Source organism: Heteronotia binoei, chromosome 16 (genome assembly GCF_032191835.1).
Source record: "Heteronotia binoei isolate CCM8104 ecotype False Entrance Well chromosome 16, APGP_CSIRO_Hbin_v1, whole genome shotgun sequence".
Taxonomy (NCBI): domain Eukaryota; kingdom Metazoa; phylum Chordata; class Lepidosauria; order Squamata; family Gekkonidae; genus Heteronotia; species Heteronotia binoei.
The window spans coordinates 16,085,437-16,104,733 of NC_083238.1; positions in this window are offsets into that span (position 1 = coordinate 16,085,437).

The following is a 19,297-nucleotide window of genomic DNA, read 5'->3' on the forward strand; positions in this document are numbered from 1 at the left end:
ACAAGGAGGGAGCAAGCCTTCTCAACAATGGCCCCCCGATGGTGGAATCAACTCCCAGTGGAGGTGCGAGCCCTGCGAGACCTAAATCAGTTTCGCGGGGCTTGCAAAACCGCCCTCTTTCAGCTTGCTTTTGAGATGGAACCCGGCTAACTGACATCTAGCCATCCTATACATGTTTCTGAATTGTAGCACCTTAATTAATAATTTATAATGGTTAATTTATAATGGTTTTAACTTAATTTATAAATGTAATTCAACTGTATTTTAATTCTGTTTTATAGTAATGATTGTATTTATTGAAATCATGGTTACACCATGTCCTGTGAGCCGCCCTGAGCCTGCCTTCGGCAGGGGAGGGCGGGATATAAAAATAAATTTATTAATATTATTATTATTCAAAAGGTTGTTATGAGGGCAAATGATGGAATATGACTCTTGCCTTGCATTTGTTGCAGATGAGATGTAATACAAATGTAATAAATAAACGGTTTGTGTCTCATCATGTTCTGTTGGGTGATTTTTGCAATAGTGCCTATGTAATTTTATGTGATTTTATTGCTCTGGCAACAAATGGAAAAGATTCTTCATATTAGATGTGTAGCAGATGATGATAAGGAGCATATGATTGATAACTGTTAAATAAGCACTCCCAAAATATATAAACATGTTTAAAAAGTGCTAATTTATTCTGTCAAGGTTGGCCAACGATACCATAGTATGGGCTTTGTTTCCAATCAAAACACTCTCCCCATGCTGGTGTGTGTGTATATATATATAAAAATGTGCCCAGATTTGATCACTGAATTCAGCCTTCAGAAAACAAATGTATCTGATAAATTGATGCCCCGTTACAGAGAAACTTGCTTAAAAGGTGCTTTTTGACCCAAGGTGATTTCTAAAATATTTGTTCATGGAGACAGATCTTTCCCGCCATTATCTTCTCCCAGCTGTGCCCAGTGATCTCAACCGGAGCTGATGCTAGAGGTTTGGAGACCCTCTTGGAAACAAACCCTATGGGGCTTTTCACTTGTTTCCTCTTTCTCACTGCAGCCCACTATGCCACATACAATTTTAAGTTTAAGTTTAATTTGATTTATATCCCACCCTCCTCGCCAAGGCGGGCTCAGGGCGGCTTACAACAGATCATAGAATAATGATCACAATCATAAAATCAATAAAATCAGTACAATCATTAAACAATATGAATTAAAAACAGTGTACAGTTGGTGCTAGATTAGATGTTACTCATTCTCAAGACGACAGTTGTTCCAGGATTCTTCAAGGATTCTCCTACAGTCAACTGAAAGGCTTGCCAAAAGACAACCGTCTTGCAGGCCTTGCGGAACTGATCGATGTTCCACAAGGCCCTAACCTCTTCCAACAATTGGTTCCACCAGGAAGGGGCTGCCACTGAAAAGGCCCGATCCCTGGTGGGCGACAGTCTCGCCTCCCTCACTCCGGGGATCACTAGGAGATGTTGGGATCCAGATCTCAACACTCTCTGGGGAACATGTGGGGACAGACGGTCTCTCAGGTAAATGGGGCTTTAAAAGTAATAACCAGCACTTTGTAATGAATTCGGTACACTATTGGTAACCAGTGCAGTTCCTGCAGCACTGGCTGTATGTGCTCCCACTTGGGCTGCCCCAATAGCAGCCTAGCAGCCGCATTCTGCACTACTGACGTTTCCGGGTTCATGACAAAGGCAGCCCCAAGGAGAAGGCATTACAGTAGTCCAGTCTCGAGGTGACCGTTGCATGAATCACAGTTGCCAGGTCGCCAGGTCAAGGAAAGAAACCAACTGTTTTGCCCACCTAAGGTGAAAAAAGGCAGATTTCGCAGTTGCTACTATATGAGCCTCCATCGTCAGGGAGACCTCCAATAGCACCCCCAAACTTTTGGCCTTGGACGCCATTGTCAATGGTGCCCCATCAAAAGTTGGCAGGGGGATTTCCCCGCCCAGGCCACCGCAACTCAGGCAAAGGACCTCTGTCTTCATCGGATTCAGCTTCAGTCGGCTCAGCTTAAGGCAACCAGCCACAGCTTTCAGCACCTGATCTAGGCTTTCTGGGACATCGTCAGGTCAGCCATCCATCAGTAGATAGAGCTGGATGTTATCAGCGTACTGATGGCAACCCAGCCCAAACCTCCGGACAATCTGTGCAAGGGGTCGCATGTAGATGTTAAACAACACTGGGGATAGAATCGCCCCCCGGAGGCACACCACAATTAAGCGGGCATCTCTGGGACAACTCTTCCCCAATTTACACCCTTTGTCCCCGACCGCAAATGAAAGAGGAAAGCCACTGTAAGGCTAGCCCCTGAATTCCCACGTCGGCGAGGCAGTGGGCTAGTAACTGATGGTCGACCGTGTCGAACGCAGCCGACAGGTCTAAAAGCATCAGTACTGCCGAGCCGCCTTAATCCAGATGTCACTGAAGGTCATCCACCAGGGCGACCAAAACTGTCTCCATCCCATGGCCTGGGCGGAAGCTGGACTGGTGGGAATCTAGGACAGAAGCGTCCTCCAGAAAACTCTGTAACTGTAACGCTACTGTCCTCTCAATAATTTCCCCCCAAAAGGGTAAATTCGAGACCGGTCGATAGTGTGCCAATTCGGCCGGGTCTGAGGTGGACTTTTTCAGGAGAGGGCGGACCTCTGCCTCTTTAAGAGACGTTGGAAAAAGCCCTTCCAGGAGAGATCTATTTATGATATCCTGTATAGGATATCGGAGCTCTCCCTGGCACGCTTTAATCAGCCAGGATGGGCACAGGTACACATCACATGTTGTTGGGCATACAGTAGAGAGTATTCTATCAACTTCCTCCAGACTGAGCTTTTTAAAGTGATCTAAAGCTGGTCCGGAGGACAGGTATGGAACCTTGAGTTCACATACTGTTTTAACTGTAGCGGGAAAGTCATGACAGAGCGACAAAATCTTGTCTGTGAGAAAATTTGCAAAAGCCTCACAGTCAATGTCCAATTCTCTACAATTTGGCCTGCCTTGTGGCAGTGTTGTAAGCAACTGAATTACCCTAAATAATTGTGCCGGGTGCGATGTCACAGATGCAATCTTGGCTGCCATCTCATAGGACCTCAAAAACTCTTTATAAGATGTTCTGGTTGTTTCGTCTCGAGTCCACCGCCACTGCCTCTCTAGTCATCTGAGCCCCCATTTTGTCTGCAAGAACCCATCCGATGTTGCAGGTTGTTCACAAGCCCCCCATCTTTAGTTTAGGAAAAGCAAGATAGTGAAGAAAAACATTCAGACGACTGATTCCCCACTCACCTTGTTCTGGTCTTGTTGCTCCTTTTCCCACGGCGCTTCTGATGGATTTCACACAAGCTACCTCGGGGTGGCGAGTTGCGCACCTCTTTTCAAGTTCCCTCCACAGCAGGCAAGATCCTCTGAAAACTGGTTTCTGCCTGCCACTGAGGGAACTTAAAAAGATATGGGGCAACTCACCGCCCCAGGGCGGCTTGTGCAAAATCTAGCAGAAGCGCCACAGGAAAAGGAGCAACAAGACTGGAACAAGACAAGTGGGGAATTGGCCTTAGACTGCTTCATACTAGTGTGGCTAATAAACTCAGCTTAAATTCACCATGGTCTGAACAGTGCACATCTTCAAGATCTAGTTTTGGTGTCAAGGTTCAGCTTGGAGTAATAATAAATAGTAAAATGTCTTCTTCTTAGAAATGAGGACAACCTGTTACTTCATATCTGAGATAAGGGACAGGGGGAGGGCTTCTTGATCAGAGAGCACAATTTCCACATCTTTATGGTTCAACAAGAAACACAGCTACTACTACTTTCTGTAGGGATTTTTTTAAATTGAAATTGTAGGCAATGTACTGGGAGGTAAGGACAAAAAGATACCTATGGCTTTTTGATACCTATGGGATGAAAAAATGCCTATGGGATGAAAAAATGGAGAGCCAGTTTGGTGTAGTGGTTAAGTGTGCGGACTCTTATCTGGGAGAGCCAGGTTTGATTCCCCACTCCTCCACTTGCACCTGCTGGGATGGCCTTGGGTCAGCCGTAGCTCTGGCAGAGGTTGTCCTTGAAAGGGCAGCTGCTGGGAGAGCCCTCTCCAGCCCCACCCACCTCACAGGGTGTCTGTTGTGGGGGAGGAAGGTAAAGGAGATTGTGAGCCGCTCTGAGACTCTTCGGAGTGGAGGGCGGGATATAAATCCAATATCTTCTTCTTCTTCTGTGGTTTTGTGTTGCTTTCCTGGAATGATCTGGTTCTGATGTCTCTATTCAGCTTCAATACCGGTGAAGGTGGAATCAAGAAGAAAACCTATTGACGCTAATGTTTCAATAAAGACCACACATTATCTCAGTAGTGCAACCCTCCCTTCCAATGGCATTATGAAAAGGCTCTATCTTTTTCACTATTAAGGTACATTACAAGCTCTTGTGCTGCGTCACTTAGAGATAACTTCAAGAAGAAGACAGCTCATGCTTCAGAATTGCTGCGCAACCTGCGTTCTGACTGTTCTGTCTTTCTTTTTTTCAAAATACAGGGGGAGGGAAACTGGAGTCTCTCTTCCAAAAGCTGGGTGGTATTGATGGCTTCAGTCTTTGCACCTCGTACCTCCTGATGTTACATCTTTTATTTAGGCCATTATCCCTCCCCTGGCAAATTCCTTATCGATTTCTTTAGAACACGCTGTACATTTTTATTGCTATCAGATCTCACAGGCTCTGGGTTATCTACTCATAAAATTCTACACTAATAAAATGCTGGTTTATAAGAAAAAATATGAATGTCTTGTAATTTTTTCCCCCCTTTGTGTTGTATTTTCTTCTTTTCTGTCTCCATCGGTGATGTTGTTCATTCCACTCAATCTTGTTACAGTAGCAAAAATGCCAGATACAGGGACTGAATCCTCTGTTTATATGTGTCATAGCCCTGAATAATGGCAATATGACATTGGAGAGGGGGTGTGACTCAGGGTTTGACATCTGTTTAGCCTGCAGAAGGCCCCAGGTTCAATGCCCAGCAATTCCAATTTTAAGAAAGGATCAGAGGTGATGGGAAAGACCTCAACCGAAGGCCACAGAGAGATGCTGCTAGTCAGAGGAGGCAACGCTGACCTCAAAACAGACCAATGGTCTGGTTCAGTACAAGGTAGCTTTATGTGTATTTGTTCACGAGTATCCCATTTTTACACAGAACTTTTAAATTTGCAAAGATTCCCATGTACATTTTTAAGCCATCCTTAGTCTTCTTCCTTTTACTGAACGTGTACACTGTAGCGGCACCATGACCAAAGAGTAACATCTCCATTGGGGCTTAGTTGAGCTCCAGAATATGGGTCCATATCCCCATGGTATGTGTTCTTGCTGTATCTGTGTAAAAGAACATGCTGCTGAACACTACTTAACTAAGCTTCTGTAGGGAATGTTATAACTACTTCACAGCCAACTCACAAATAGGTCCTTTGAAAATTTAATTTATTTAGAAGACATCTGCTAAATGCCCCCAAATTAACCATTGAAAAAAAGAAAGAAAAGAAATGCTGTTCCCATTCATGACACATCTAGGCTTGCTAACTCTTTCTGATGAGCATTGGAAAAAGCATTGGAAAAAGTGCGGAAAAGGGCAACTAGAATGATTACAGGCTTGGAACACTTTCCCTATGAAGAAAGGTTAAAACGCTTGGGGCTCTTTAGCTTGGAGAAACGTCGACTGCGGGGTGACATGATAGAGGTTTACAAGATTATGCATGGGATGGAGAAAGTAGAGAAAGAAGTACTTTTCTCCCTTTCTCACAATACAAGAACTCGTAGGCATTCGATGAAATTGCTGAGCAGTCGGGTTAGAATGGCTAAAAGGAGGGACTTCTTCACCCAAAGGGTGATTAACATGTGGAACTCACTGCCACAGGAGGTGGTGGCAGCTACAGGCATAGCCAGCTTCAAGAGGGGGTTAGATAAAAATATGGAGCAGAGGTCCATCAGTGGCTATTAGTCACAGTGTGTATATATATGTGTGTGTATATATATATATATATATATATATATATATATATATATATAAATTATTGGCCGCTGTGTGATACAGAGTGTTGGACTGGATGGGCCGTTGGCCTGGTCCAGCATGGCTTCTCTTACGTTCTTATGATGGAGGTCCCCATACAACCACTGCTACTCCTGCTATAAAATGTTGGATTTCATGGGACGTTTCATTCCTATGATGTCCACCCATTAGGACCAGCATCTTATCATTGATGGGAGCATTCTCTGCCATCCCAAGCAGGCAGTCGGAAGAAGGAAAAGCTCCAGCCATTCCAAGTTGCTGGCTTTAAAAAAAAAAAACTTTTCCAGCACATTTCAGTGACTGCAGCCTTTTCAAAAGAAGGCCAATATTTTTTTAAAAAATGCCCCATTAGAGGTATATTTTAGATTTGTTTTAATGATTTAACCAACTGAGTTAATTCAACTGAGGTGGCAATGTGAAACACATTTACTTGGTAGTAAATCATGTCAACACCCAGGTAGCCGCCCTGAGCCCGCTTCGGTGGGGTAGGGCGGGATATAAATCGAATGGAATAAAATAAAAATAAAGTAAATAAATAAAGTAAGTCCCACTGGAAATGTGGGATTTACTTCTGAGATAATATGCATAGGACTGAGCTGTCAGTCGGTGCGTTCACACACACGAAACGATTTGCTTTGCAACTAGATTTTTACGGCGTAAGATAGCAAAATTCATTTGCAACCAGTCAGTGTGTGAACACACTCAGAGCTACATGCTTCATTACTATTATGGATGAAGAACGGATTAATGATGGCACTTTGCCCAAAGCTAGTTACAACTATTCCACAAGAGAAGAAGCAGGCTGAGTAAATGACTTGACATCTTTCTTCCATACTTCTGAGTATTGCAGGGAAGGGAAACTCAAATATCTGCCAATGAACCAATATGCAAGCTGACCCCATTTCAGGATGCCATGGGTCTGTGGCATCCAAGTCATCCACAAGTCCCTTACCCCTAGTGTGCACAAATCCCTTTCCCCTAGCATCTGATGAAGTAGACAATAACCTACAGAAGCTCATGCCTTGTCAATAGAAAATGAAGGGGCTTTATAAAGGGTTCATCATGTCAACACCCAGAAAGAACCTGAGAAAGCTTTCCTCCTTAAGAAAGACGTTTGCATCCTCGAAAAGGTTTCGCAGATGGCTGATAAATTAGCTTATTATTATTAATTTTCCAGAGCTCTAGCAGCTCAAGAGCAGCCTTTGTAAAGTGGAGAAGTACATAATTAGCTAATGAATGGCACAACCACCTACAGTGCCCATGAAAATGTTCCCCATCTACTTTTGCATGCCTTTGCCATTCATCTTAAGAGCAAACCAGGGCTATTTTTAGTTGTTATCCTGCTGTGATAATATTGCTTCTGTAGCACAATGTGTTTCACTAGAAAGCTTCTTCATTTTCTCCTTTGAAGAACGGCCATTAGTGCACTAATGTTTTGACTGTAGAAGTTTAATCATATAAAATTATCTTTATTAAAGATTTAATAATTGCTTGATTAAGATATTAGTAGCTTGCAAACAGTTGATCATTGCTGTTAGCCGTACGTAGTGGACACATGTGCTGAAATTCTTTATATTGCTTTTCTGAAATGCTTTTTTCTTTAAACTGTGTCTATTAGAAAAGCAACCTTCAGAACTTTGCATTTTCCCACTGCTACCCACCGTCGGTTTCCATTAAAGGTGCGGCTGTTAATCTGGATGCTAACACATGCTCACGGAGTGTTTTAACCTATTCATGGCCCTTTCCATACAGAGGTTTTCCCTGCTCCCACTGCTACTCCCCGTCCTAGTATATTTGTCATTCTGCATTGCCTCCTTCGTTTGCCCTGCTGTATATTTTTGATTCTGCATTGCTTCTGAATTCTGCTCCACATTTCTGCCAGTTTACATTTTGATTCTACATTGTTCAGCTGTCAGTTGGTTTCCCTCCATCATTTTCCCAGGTTTCTGAGACTTTATCTGCCCCTCCATAACCATGCCCGAGTATTTGAATGCAGAAACATTTCCTTGGATTTTCTCCTCTGCTGCTTTTCTGATGGCCTAGGACAGGGGTCCTCAACCTACGGCCCGCGGGCCAGATGCGGCCCGCTGAGGACGTTTTTGTGGCCCGCCAGGTTATGGCAAAATCAGACCGGAAGTGACGTTCGACCTAAACTTGCGTTAGCAACGCACACTTCCGGCACTGGGCTGAGGCGACGGAGACAGAATGTGAGGTGATACTGAGGTGAGGTGAGTTCCCAGGCCAGGGTGTGTGGTGTGGGGAAGGGAGAGAGATGCAGAAGACGGAGAACTGACGGCCCGCGGCCTTGTACAGTAACGGCAGTCCGGCCCTCCAACAGTCTGAGGGACAGTGAACTGGCCCCCTATTTAAAAAGGTTGAGGACCCCTGGCCTAGGAGGTCACTCCTCCACCCACCCCCTCTATGTCCTGTCAGGGTCCATTATTGTGCTCACAACTGAAGGGAAAGCATTACATGCATACGTTGAATGGGGCTTCTTCTCAAGAGGCTCCCCAAAGATTTTTATGTTTGCAAACCTGGGGACAAAAGCCAGAATGCTCTCTGCATTCTGTAAAAAGGCCAGGGCTCTGAGGTCTCCTCTTCCCGCTGCACCCAGTGCAGGGAGGCAATCAGCGGTGTGGTCAAGTTTAAATCTTTCTTTGATTCACTTTTTTGGGGAAAGAAGGGGTGGACGGGGTGGGGGTGGAGGCTTTGCAAAAATGAGTTATCTGTGCCAGAAATGCTGGTTCCCATTGCTGGGAGCTGTTGTCTGCACGGCCACACACTTAGGGTTGGCTGCAGAGCTGGAAGCAGAAGGAGGAAGGGAGCAAAACATTGACGACTTTCCCACTAGCATTGCTCCACCCCCAGGCCTGTGTTCCCTCTAAGCTGAGTTAGTGTGAGCTAGCTCACAGTTTTTTAGCCTCCAGCTCGCACTAGGGTTTCCAAGTCCAATTCAAGAAATATCTGGGGACTTTGGGGGTGGAGCCAGGGGACTTTGGGGGTGGAGCCAGGAGACATTAGGGGTGGAGCCAAGATCAAGGCTGTGACAAGCATAATTGAACTCCAAAGGGAGTTCTGGCCATCACATTGAAAGGGACTTTCAATTCCTTCCTTTCATAGGAAATAATGAAAGATAGGGGCACCTTCTTTTGGGGCACATAGAATTGGACCCCCCGGTCCAATAGTTTTGAAACTTGGGGGGTGTTTTGGGGAGAGGTACTAGATGCTATACTGAAAATTTGGTGCATCTACCACAAAAAACAGCCTCCCCCCAGAGCCCCAGATACCCGCAGATCAATTCTCCATGATTTTCTATGGAAATAAGTCTCCATAGGGAATAATAGAGTTCCCAGAAGACATTTCCCTCCCCCCCCCCCCGCTTTCTGACAACCCTGAAGTGGGGGGAGGGCCTCCAAACCAGAGGATCCCCTACCCCCACCTGGGGATTGGCAACCCTAGCTCACACATCTTTGTCTTAGCTCAGGGACGATGGCCTCAAAGCAAACTAATTTACACAGTAGCCAAATTGTGCGCTTACAACTTTAATGCCAGTAGCTCACAAAGTAGAATTTTTGCTCTCAAGACTCCACAGCTTAGAGGGAGTATTGCCTCAGGCTTCTGTTTTCCTCAGAGCAAGCGATCAATTTCTGGCCAGTTGCTCCGTGGGCACATTCTGAGCTGCAGCAACCTCCAATTTCCTGTGTGGCAATATAATCCTGAAAAGATAGCATCTCAAAATGGTGCAGGGAATTGGAGGTTGCTGTGGCTCACAGAGCAACTGGAGGAAAATTTATCACTTGAGCCGGGGTGGGGGAGTGGGGACAGAAGCCTGGGGATGGAGCAACACTATTGGGAAATAGGTCATCTACTTTTTTATTGGACACCTTCCAGCAAGTTGAAAAAAATCTGCTCTCTGGAAATGTTTCTCCTGGAAAAATTTCTTCCCCCCACCCCTCAGAGCAACCACGTCCCCACCAGCTCCAGCCGTAACTCTACAAACACTGGCCCAACGCTGAAGCACAAACTGAATGACAGACCAGCCAGCCTCCAAGCTTGCATCCTTCTATGGGTCGTCCGTGTCCAGAGTAGCCCAGTAGCAGTGAGCAGAAGGGGATGAGGGAGAGAGGAGGGGAGAGAGGGGTTGCCGCGGTGTGCCCCATTGCTTGTGCTTTGGCTCAGCCAAGTCGTTGGCTGTTCCCCCATGTCAGTTTCATTCGCAGAACTGAACAAAGAGGATTTAAATGGAAGGCATGAGAAGTGAGGGGTGCAATGGGGATGGACAAAGAAAATAAAGGGGCTGGGTGATTGTCGGTAGCAGGATCGGCACCAAGATGAGAAAGGTTTAAAAATGTTTCCTCCATGTAATGCTTCAGTGGATGATTTTTTTTGGGGGGGGGGGAGGGGGGTTGCCAATTTCCAGAAGCCTAGCATTAAAACGGAGCCTCCTTGTTTTAAATTTTTTTAAAAACTCTTGGGATACCATCCCTCCTGATAGCTAGCCTCCAAGCTTGCATCTCTCTGGCTGTATCATCAATCTTTCCTTGATGCTATATACTATTGTGTTAACAGACAGCACATGTAGATTTTACACCTTTAGAGAGCCTTTCGTGGGCTCCAGAGTGGGATGCACCTTTTTAAAAATCAATAGTTCTTACAGACAGGGTGTGGCAAATTATAACAACAAAACTGTCAAAACCTGAAGCAAGTAATATTGATTATATATTAACCACGTGCATGGAAGACAGGCAGCCATTCTAGCATTCTTGTTGGAACTCAGTCCTAAAATGGCTGACTGACTCCATCTTAGTAATAGTAAATGTTGTTTCTGCAATGTCATGCTGAGTCATGCTGCATCATGGTCCAGCTGTTACCTGTTACTGAGGTAAGGTGGAATGACCTCACCTGTAATTAGGCTTTGTGCTGACTCACAGAGCTGATGCAACCTCTGGTGAGCTTGCATGATTGATATGTGTATTTAGGGAAGCTCAGTGAGCTTGCTGTGTCTGCCTGTAAGGATTGTGGGTACTGTGAGACTCACTGTCTGGGTGGCAGCGAACACTGCTGGTGTTGGATCCTATGCTACTGTGCTTGGATCGTGCTGTGTATACTTTAGGCTTCCAAATCCCCAGGTCCCAGCTGGGGAACCCCTGGTTTTACAGGCTTCCCCCCTCCCCCTGCCAGCTGGCTGGCGGGGGAAGCTCCACCCCCACAGCCATTATGCACCTCCAGGAACAATTCCCATAGGGAATGATGGGGAATTGATCCGCGGGTGTCAGGGGCTCGGGGGGGCTGTTTTTTGAGGTAGAGGTGCCAAATTTTCTGTATAGCATCTAGTGCCTCTCCCCAAAATACCTCCCAAGTTTCAAAAGGATTGGACCAGAGGGTCCAATTCTATGAGCCCCAAAAGAAGGTGCCCCATCCTTCATTATTTTCTACGGAAGGAAGGCATTCTAAAAGGTGTGCTGTCCCTTTAAATGTGATGGCCAGAACTCCCTTTGGAGTTCAATTATGCTTGTCACACCCTTGCTCCTGGCTCCGCCCCCAAAGTCTCCTGGCTCCACCCCCAAAGTCCCCAGATATTTCTTGAATTGGACTTGGCAACCCTAGTATACTTACTGGTGTATACTGTTATCTACTGGAGTGTGTACTGTTTACTGTGTATGACCTTGGCCTGGCAACGACTCTGAATATTGGATACTGTTCTGCTCTTCTGCTGCGTGCAAAATCTCTGACATTTCTGACAGAAGGAAACAATTATTTGTAATCACTATGAGAGACATTTCTGTACGCCACTTAAGGACTTGCAAGTGACACATTCACTTCCGTTTTCATATGAAATCCACAGCCTCCTAGTAGGGTTGCCAAGTCCAATTCAAGAAATATCTGGGGACTTTGGGGGTGGAGCCAGGAGACTTTGGGGGTGGAGCCAAGATCAAGGCTGTGACAACCATCATTGAACTCCAAAGGGAGTTCTGGCCATCACATTTAATGGGACGGCACACCTTTTCAATGCCTTCCTTCCATAGGAAATAATGAAGGACAGGGATACCTTCTTTTGGGGCTCACAGAATTGGACCCCCATGGTCCAATCTTTTTGAAACTTGGGGGGTATTTTGGGGAGAGGCACTAGATGCTATACTGAAAATTTGGTGCCTCTACACCAAAAAACAGGGGGGGGGGCCAGAGCCCCAGATACCCGCGGATCAATTCTCCATTATTTTCTATGGGAATAAATCTCCATAGGGAATAACAGAGTTCCCAGCAGCCATTTCCCTCCCTTCCCCCTGCTTTCTGATGACCCTGAAGCAGGGGGAGGGCCTCCAAACCGGGGGATCCCCTGCCCCCACCTGGGGATTGGCAACCCTACCTCCTAGATAGGGACAAGTTTAATTGCTTGCGTACATCAGTATGCATCAAAAATCCTAATTGATTTTCTATTCGCTAGAGCTATGCCATCTCTCCAGGGTAATACTTTCCCATGAGCACCAGGCACTGAATAAGGGAGAGCATCACAAATACTATATTATTTTGCTGTTTGCTGCAGTGGATGTAAATAAGGGATAAATGAGTCACTGGGTTTTAAAAAAAAAAAATGTAATTCTCCCAAACCATAACGACCAGGTTGCTGGATGTGTCTGGGTGCAGAGAAGGAGTGGCGTGGCACTACTGCAATGCCAGCACTCAGCGGTGTTTCAGCAGCACAGTTAGGGTGTCTACCTCTCCCTGTTGCATCAGCACCTGCATATGGGTCAAAACAGATGCACACGCAGGTCACAACATTCTGTTCTGACAGAACAAAGGGCCATTGGTATTTGTGCAGGGGACTCCATATGACAAACGGGACTTTTCATCTGGCACTCCAGTGCCACAAAGGGTGGCAGTTTCTGCGCCCTCCTCACCTAATGTCTTGTTGGCACCTCCCTGTAATGGAAGAGGAATGGCACTAGGACCTTCAGGGCATACTTCTGGACAGGGAAGAGTGTTGCCATCATGCAGAATTGTCCAAACCAAGCAATGAACAATGAAGCACATATAAAGTGTTTCAGTGCTTATGTTATCCTCAGTAAACCGCAAAAAGTTACAAGATAAAGTCTTACAAACCATTCCTTTCTTTCCACTCTGTTTCCAAAATAATATGAAACGATATCCTTTTTCTACTCCTCTGTCCCGGGAGACCTAGATCATGTATGTACATAAATAAATTTCTTTGCCATTGGGCAGTCCTGTATTCTTGGACAATCAATTTCAATAGAAACTATATCTTCATAGTAGTGCAGGTTCTCCACTGACTTCCGGACCGATCCCATCTCCACAAAACAACTGGATTCCAATCCAACTCTATTGGCTGGCCTATTCTATCATTTCACCAAAGCATTTTCAAGGCAATTTTTTAGATAATCTAAAATTTGTTATGAAGTGAAAAGTATTAAAACCTTATTTTTAAACATAATTCAGAAATCCAAATTTATTCAATTATGCTCACCTAAGGATCATTAGCTTTTCCATTAATCATTCAGGAAACCTAAAATGTAAATTTGATAAAGATGGTGTCATCAATATATTAATATGTAACTTCCTTTGTAACTTTGTTTGAATGTTGGTTTATGGATACATATGTTGATCTCACACACTAATTGTTTGTAATGCTTGGAATGAAACCCCTTATGTTTATTTTTGTTGGGTCAGTTAAGTTTTAAAAATTCATTAAAATTTAAATTGGAAAAAAAAACCTTATTTTTAAACATAATTTAAAAATCCAAACTTATTCAATTATGCTCACCTTCAGACTGTAGTAAAAAAAAAAACCCATTCAATTCTTACAAGGCAGTGAAAAATCATTTCATTAATCATTGAAATGCCTTCATTAAGAAATTGTTTGAGCAAGAAGATTCTGGATGTGTGACCTCCTCTAGAGAAAACAATTTGACCTACCTGAAATCTGCATTTAATCCTGACATTTATGATGTACCAGTTGCTTACCTCAGAGTTATCTATATTAAGTTATCTCAGAAATTTCAACCCCTGATTTCAAAATGTCTCCAGCGTTGTTTAAGTTGTTTAATTTAAAGAGGGCTCGTGATCTTTCCCTCAGGTTCCTGGGCTGAGCCAACAGCCTAAATATTGTCCTGTGACAGGGTGGGACACCCAGGGTGTTTTCGCACTCACGTTTTACTGGCGCCACGACCATCCTGACGCCGGCGAATCTGCATGGATTTCGCACCAGAAGCGCCGGCGCTCCCAGAAGCGCCGGCTACTTCCGTCGCTAAGCCAGCGCAAACGTTTTCCTGCATCTTTGCGATTTCCGTTTGCGCTGGCTTAGCGACGGAAGTAGCTGGCGCTTCTGGGAGCGCCGGCGCTTCTGGTGCGAAATCCATGCAGATTCGCCGGCGTCAGGAGGGTCGTGGCGCCAGTAAAACGTGAGTGCGAAAACGGCCCCAGAGTTCTTCAGCAAAGAAGAAAAAGGGGGGGGGGTTGAGAACGAAAGGAATATCTAGCCTCGGAAGGAGGGAAATGGACAGGGCCATCATAGGGACAAATGTGACCCAAATGCTGTATTTTTCAAAGTCCTTTTCTACTTCATGTTCAGGGACAAATTCTACCCCCAGAATGCATCTGCATGACAGAGTAGTACCATTTCTTGGAGACTAACCGTACATTTTTGGAAGCACTGTTTTAATCTGTGTTCAAATATAATTTCTTTATTGAGTGTGTCATGTTCACCAGCAATGAGGTGCTTTAAAATATAGTTCCTTGAAGCAGCAGCTTACAGGAAACTCTGAAGAGTGTTCTAGGTTTTTATGGCCACAATCCTGAAATGATTCACTGTAGATTGCTTCCATCAATGTAATGATACTGCTTCTGAATAAGATGTTTTAGTGAACACATTTCTTTTTCGGAAGGAAGGAAGGAAGGTTACAGCCCCTGGTTGAAGCCTGGCTGTGACTTTGAGGGCATGTATGTGTTAGCTGCCCTTGTTGAAGACGATATAGCCTTGAAGACGATATATTGGGGAGGGACGGTGGCTCAGTGGTAGAGCATCTGCTTGGGAAGCAGAAGGTCCCAGGTTCAATCCCCGGCATCTCCAAAAAAGGGTCCAGACAAATCGGTGTGAAAAGCCTCAGCTTGAGACCCTGGAGAGCCACTGCTGGTCAGGGGAGGGACGGTGGCTCAGTGGTAGAGCATCTGCTTGGGAAGCAGAAGGTCCCAGGTTCAATCCCTGGCATCTCCAAAAAAAAGGGTCCAGGCAAATCGGTGTGAAAAGCCTCAGCTTGAGACCCTGGAGAGCCGCTGCCAGTCTGAGAAGACAATACTGACTTTGATGGACCCAGGGTCTGATTCAGTATAAGGCAGCTTCATATGTTCATAGCCATGATCAACCCTAAGGCGGCAGTCTTATGCATGCTTTAGTTATCAGTTAAGCATTTTAAGGTACAAATTAGCTCAAGAAATCTATGTGTTGATATGATGGAATTGGCCAGCTCTGACCTGCAGACCCTATTCCACAAAGCCTTCTCTCAAAGCCCACAGCTATATAGCCCTCTGCTGTCTGTTGCCCATTTGGGCTAATTGCTGACTCAGAGGGCAGCCAGGATCCTGCTGGGACTCAAGCACCCTCACTCCTAGAAGGGCCAGAATCCTTTCAAAACTCAGGGCTCAGGGAGCGTCTTGCTTGTGAGTGTGCCACCCTCCTCCGATCCCTGAGGTCCTGACGAAGGCGGTCACGCACACGAGCCACCCGAGAGGGCGAGGCAGGGGGGCTTGGATCTTCTCCAGCAGGGGGCAGGGGCACTGGTGCAGGTGGCAGGGGCACAGTTTCTTCTGCAGGCTCGGCTTCTTCTGCAGGGCCCCCAGCACCCATGACAATATGTATATGCCCCAAACACCCCTATGTTAATTCTCCAGTCTTTACCTTTTACATTAGTTTACCTGAGCCATAGTGTACAGAATAGTGACAGTTGTTTCTTCACATCCCGAATTTAGGGATATTTTTAATGGCTATCAAAATGGAGGGGGGGTATTTATTTTATTTGTATTAATTTAAAACATTTGTATCCCACCTTACCATCCAGTTAGGGTCTTCAAGTTGGTTAATATCTTAAGACAGTAAAACCAACTTTAAAACAGCAATTGAAACAACGTAAAGTTTATATTCCTGCATTATGACATAGTCCATGAATTTGGGAATGAATATCAATGCAAAAATCTCTGTGATAAGCGTGATTAGGTTTTGGAAGCAGAATCTTCTGCTGACTCACAATCATTTGTAAATTACACATTAATGAGAGGCATTTAAAAAATAAAATTTAAATGTAAAATAAGCATCTGTAATTAACATCAGGGAACAATTCAACAGAGCCCGAGGGATACATTTGTTAATTGAGAGAGTCTTTAATCATTATAACACATTGTTTTTATTGTATTCGAACCACTGCCATCAGTGAAATGATGAAAGGTGGAAGGAGGAAATAAATCAAATAAGAACTTCCTTCCTGTCTAGGAGCTTACAGCCGCAATAGAATGAAAGGTTGGTCAATGGGGAAAAAAAGCAATTGCCCTGAGCCATATTGATGCAATGTTTGAAAGAAAAACTAGAAATGGGGAGCCCTGGGTTCACTTCCATAAAGAGTGTAAGATGACTGCGAGCCAGTTGCTCAGTCTAGTCTATCACAAAGAATTACTGTGAGAATAAAATGGGGTGGAGGCCATGTCTACTGCCCTCAGCTCCTGGGAAAATGACAGGCTAAACAGAAAGTGTGTGGATGCTGTTCTTTTGGGTTTTCCCAAGTATATATTTCTATTTAAGGAAATACTTAATTTTATTTACTTATGTACATGAGAAAGACATCCAAGGGAGTAAAGTTTTAGACATGATATGTCAAACAATGCAGAAAATGTAATAACGAAAGTGGAAACCAATGCAGTTAAGAGAATACATACAATAAATAGATAATATATGCCATAGACAGTAGTCTTGTTCCTTTTGTAAAAGTGCCTTGCTGAACCATTTCATTATAAAGTAGCCCTAATACATTTCTTAAAATGCTGACCTGAACAATTATGTCTTATGTAGTTTGCAGATTGACACAAGGGTGGAAGCCTTCCGGATCTCAGTCAGCCCATTTCACCAACTGGGGGAAGGGGCAGTTTGGGTAGATGCCGATTATGGTGAAGTTTATGTTGAAGTGTCAGGAGCATGCAAACTATGGCTGTTTTCCCACTGACCCTACTCTGGAGCGACGTCCCTCTTCATCGAGCAGCGTCTGCGCGGATTTCCCACCAACTGATGCACACAACCAGGAAGTGCCGCGGCTTTTGCGTCGCAGATGTAAACCGCTAAAAACCAGTTTACATCTGCGACGCAAAAGCCGCGGCCCTTCCTGGTTGTGCGCAGCAGCTGGTGGGAAATCCGCGCAGACGCTGCGCGGTGAAGAGGGACATCGCTCCGGAGTAAGGTCTGTGGGAAAACGGCCTATGTGTCCCCTACAGTTTTCTTCTTCAGAAACTCTTATAGTGATATATTTATGAGGTAAATTTAATGCCCCCTTTTTCTGTATATTCAACTAGACAGGGTTGGTTCAGAGCCCTGGAGGAGAGGTGAGACTTTTGCTGCAGTTGATAACCTCAGCAGGGAATATAGATGCATGGGCAGTTGTTGGTGTTACCATTTGCAGTGTGATACCTTCAGAAGGCTTTGTGTGGAATGAATGAATGAAGCTGCTGAGGGAAACTATAGGAAGACAGGTAGGTTGGCAGATATGAGTACCCGAAGCCATGAAGGGCTTTGCAGGTGGTAGCCAGTACCTTGAGATGAACTTGGTAAAGGGCAGAGAACCAATGGAATGGCTGCAAAAAAACGAGCTACTGATAATAATTGCTGGTACAATTTCAAGTAAAGCCAATAACATACCGAGTCCGGTACAAGGTGCTGGTTATCACCTTTAAAGCCCTATATGGCCTAGGACCTGCCTACCTGAAGGACCGTCTCTCCCCACATGTTCCCCAGAGAGTGCTGAGATCGGGAACCCAAAATCTTCTCATTATCCCCGGGCCAAAGGAAGCCCGCCTGCAATCTACCAGGGATAGGGCTTTGCCCCCCAGTCGGAATGAAGAGGCAGACACAAAGTGTTGGGTATAAAACCGGGCCGCTTTATTAATTAATTAATTAATTAATCAACCTATAACTGGCAGGGATGGATCCTGAACAGGACAAGCCCCTGGGGTCACACCTGGACCCCGCCTTGTCCAAAGGGCGAGCCACCCTGCCCCCAGCACAAGCCCGCCGTATTCGGGTTGTAGCTGAGCGGCCAGGCCCCAGCCATTCTCCACCTGGGCTAGCATCAATCCCCCATGGAAAGATCCGCCCAGGTGAGGCTCTCGATGATCTGCATTCCCCGCACTGAGCCGTGTAGCCCATCTGCGGTTCCTACAGACCACCCGCACCACTGGTGCTAGGCCATAGGTGCTCCCCTGAAAACCCTATGGCCAAAACCTCCTCCAGCCTGCGACCGAATTAAAAATCCTACAGCTAACACCCAACGCTACAAGGCAGTACAAGGTAGGCGAAAAACAACTCCACATGGGCCAATTATGTGAAGATGAAAAAATTCCTACCTGGCCCCTAACAAGGCGACCGGTTGAAACCTGTACTGCCAAGGGAGGGTGGGTGGGCAGAGAGCCCGAAGGAACTGAGGAGATCTGGGCGGGGCCGGGGCTTATATAGCCCCGACGCCTCACCCAGAAACATACCCGGATGTACCGGGCGAAGCATTCTGCCGCTCCCTCCTTCCGAGGGGGCAAATACGGCCCCCAGCCTGAACGCCGGCGATGCCGGCTTGGCTGGGAAGGGCCGGGCCTTGCCCCCCAGTCGGAATGAAGAGGCAGACACAAAGTGTTGGGTATAAAACCGGGCCGCTTTATTAATTAATTAATTAATTAATCAACCTATAACTGGCAGGGATGGATCCTGAACAGGACAAGCCCCTGGGGTCACACCTGGACCCCGCCTTGTCCAAAGGGCGAGCCACCCTGCCCCCAGCACAAGCCCGCCGTATTCGGGTTGTAGCTGAGCGGCCAGGCCCCAGCCATTCTCCACCTGGGCTAGCATCAATCCCCCATGGAAAGATCCGCCCAGGTGAGGCTCTCGATGATCTGCATTCCCTGCACTGAGCCGTGTAGCCCATCTGCGGTTCCTACAGACCACCCGCACCACTGGTGCTAGGCCATAGGTGCTCCCCTGAAAACCCTATGG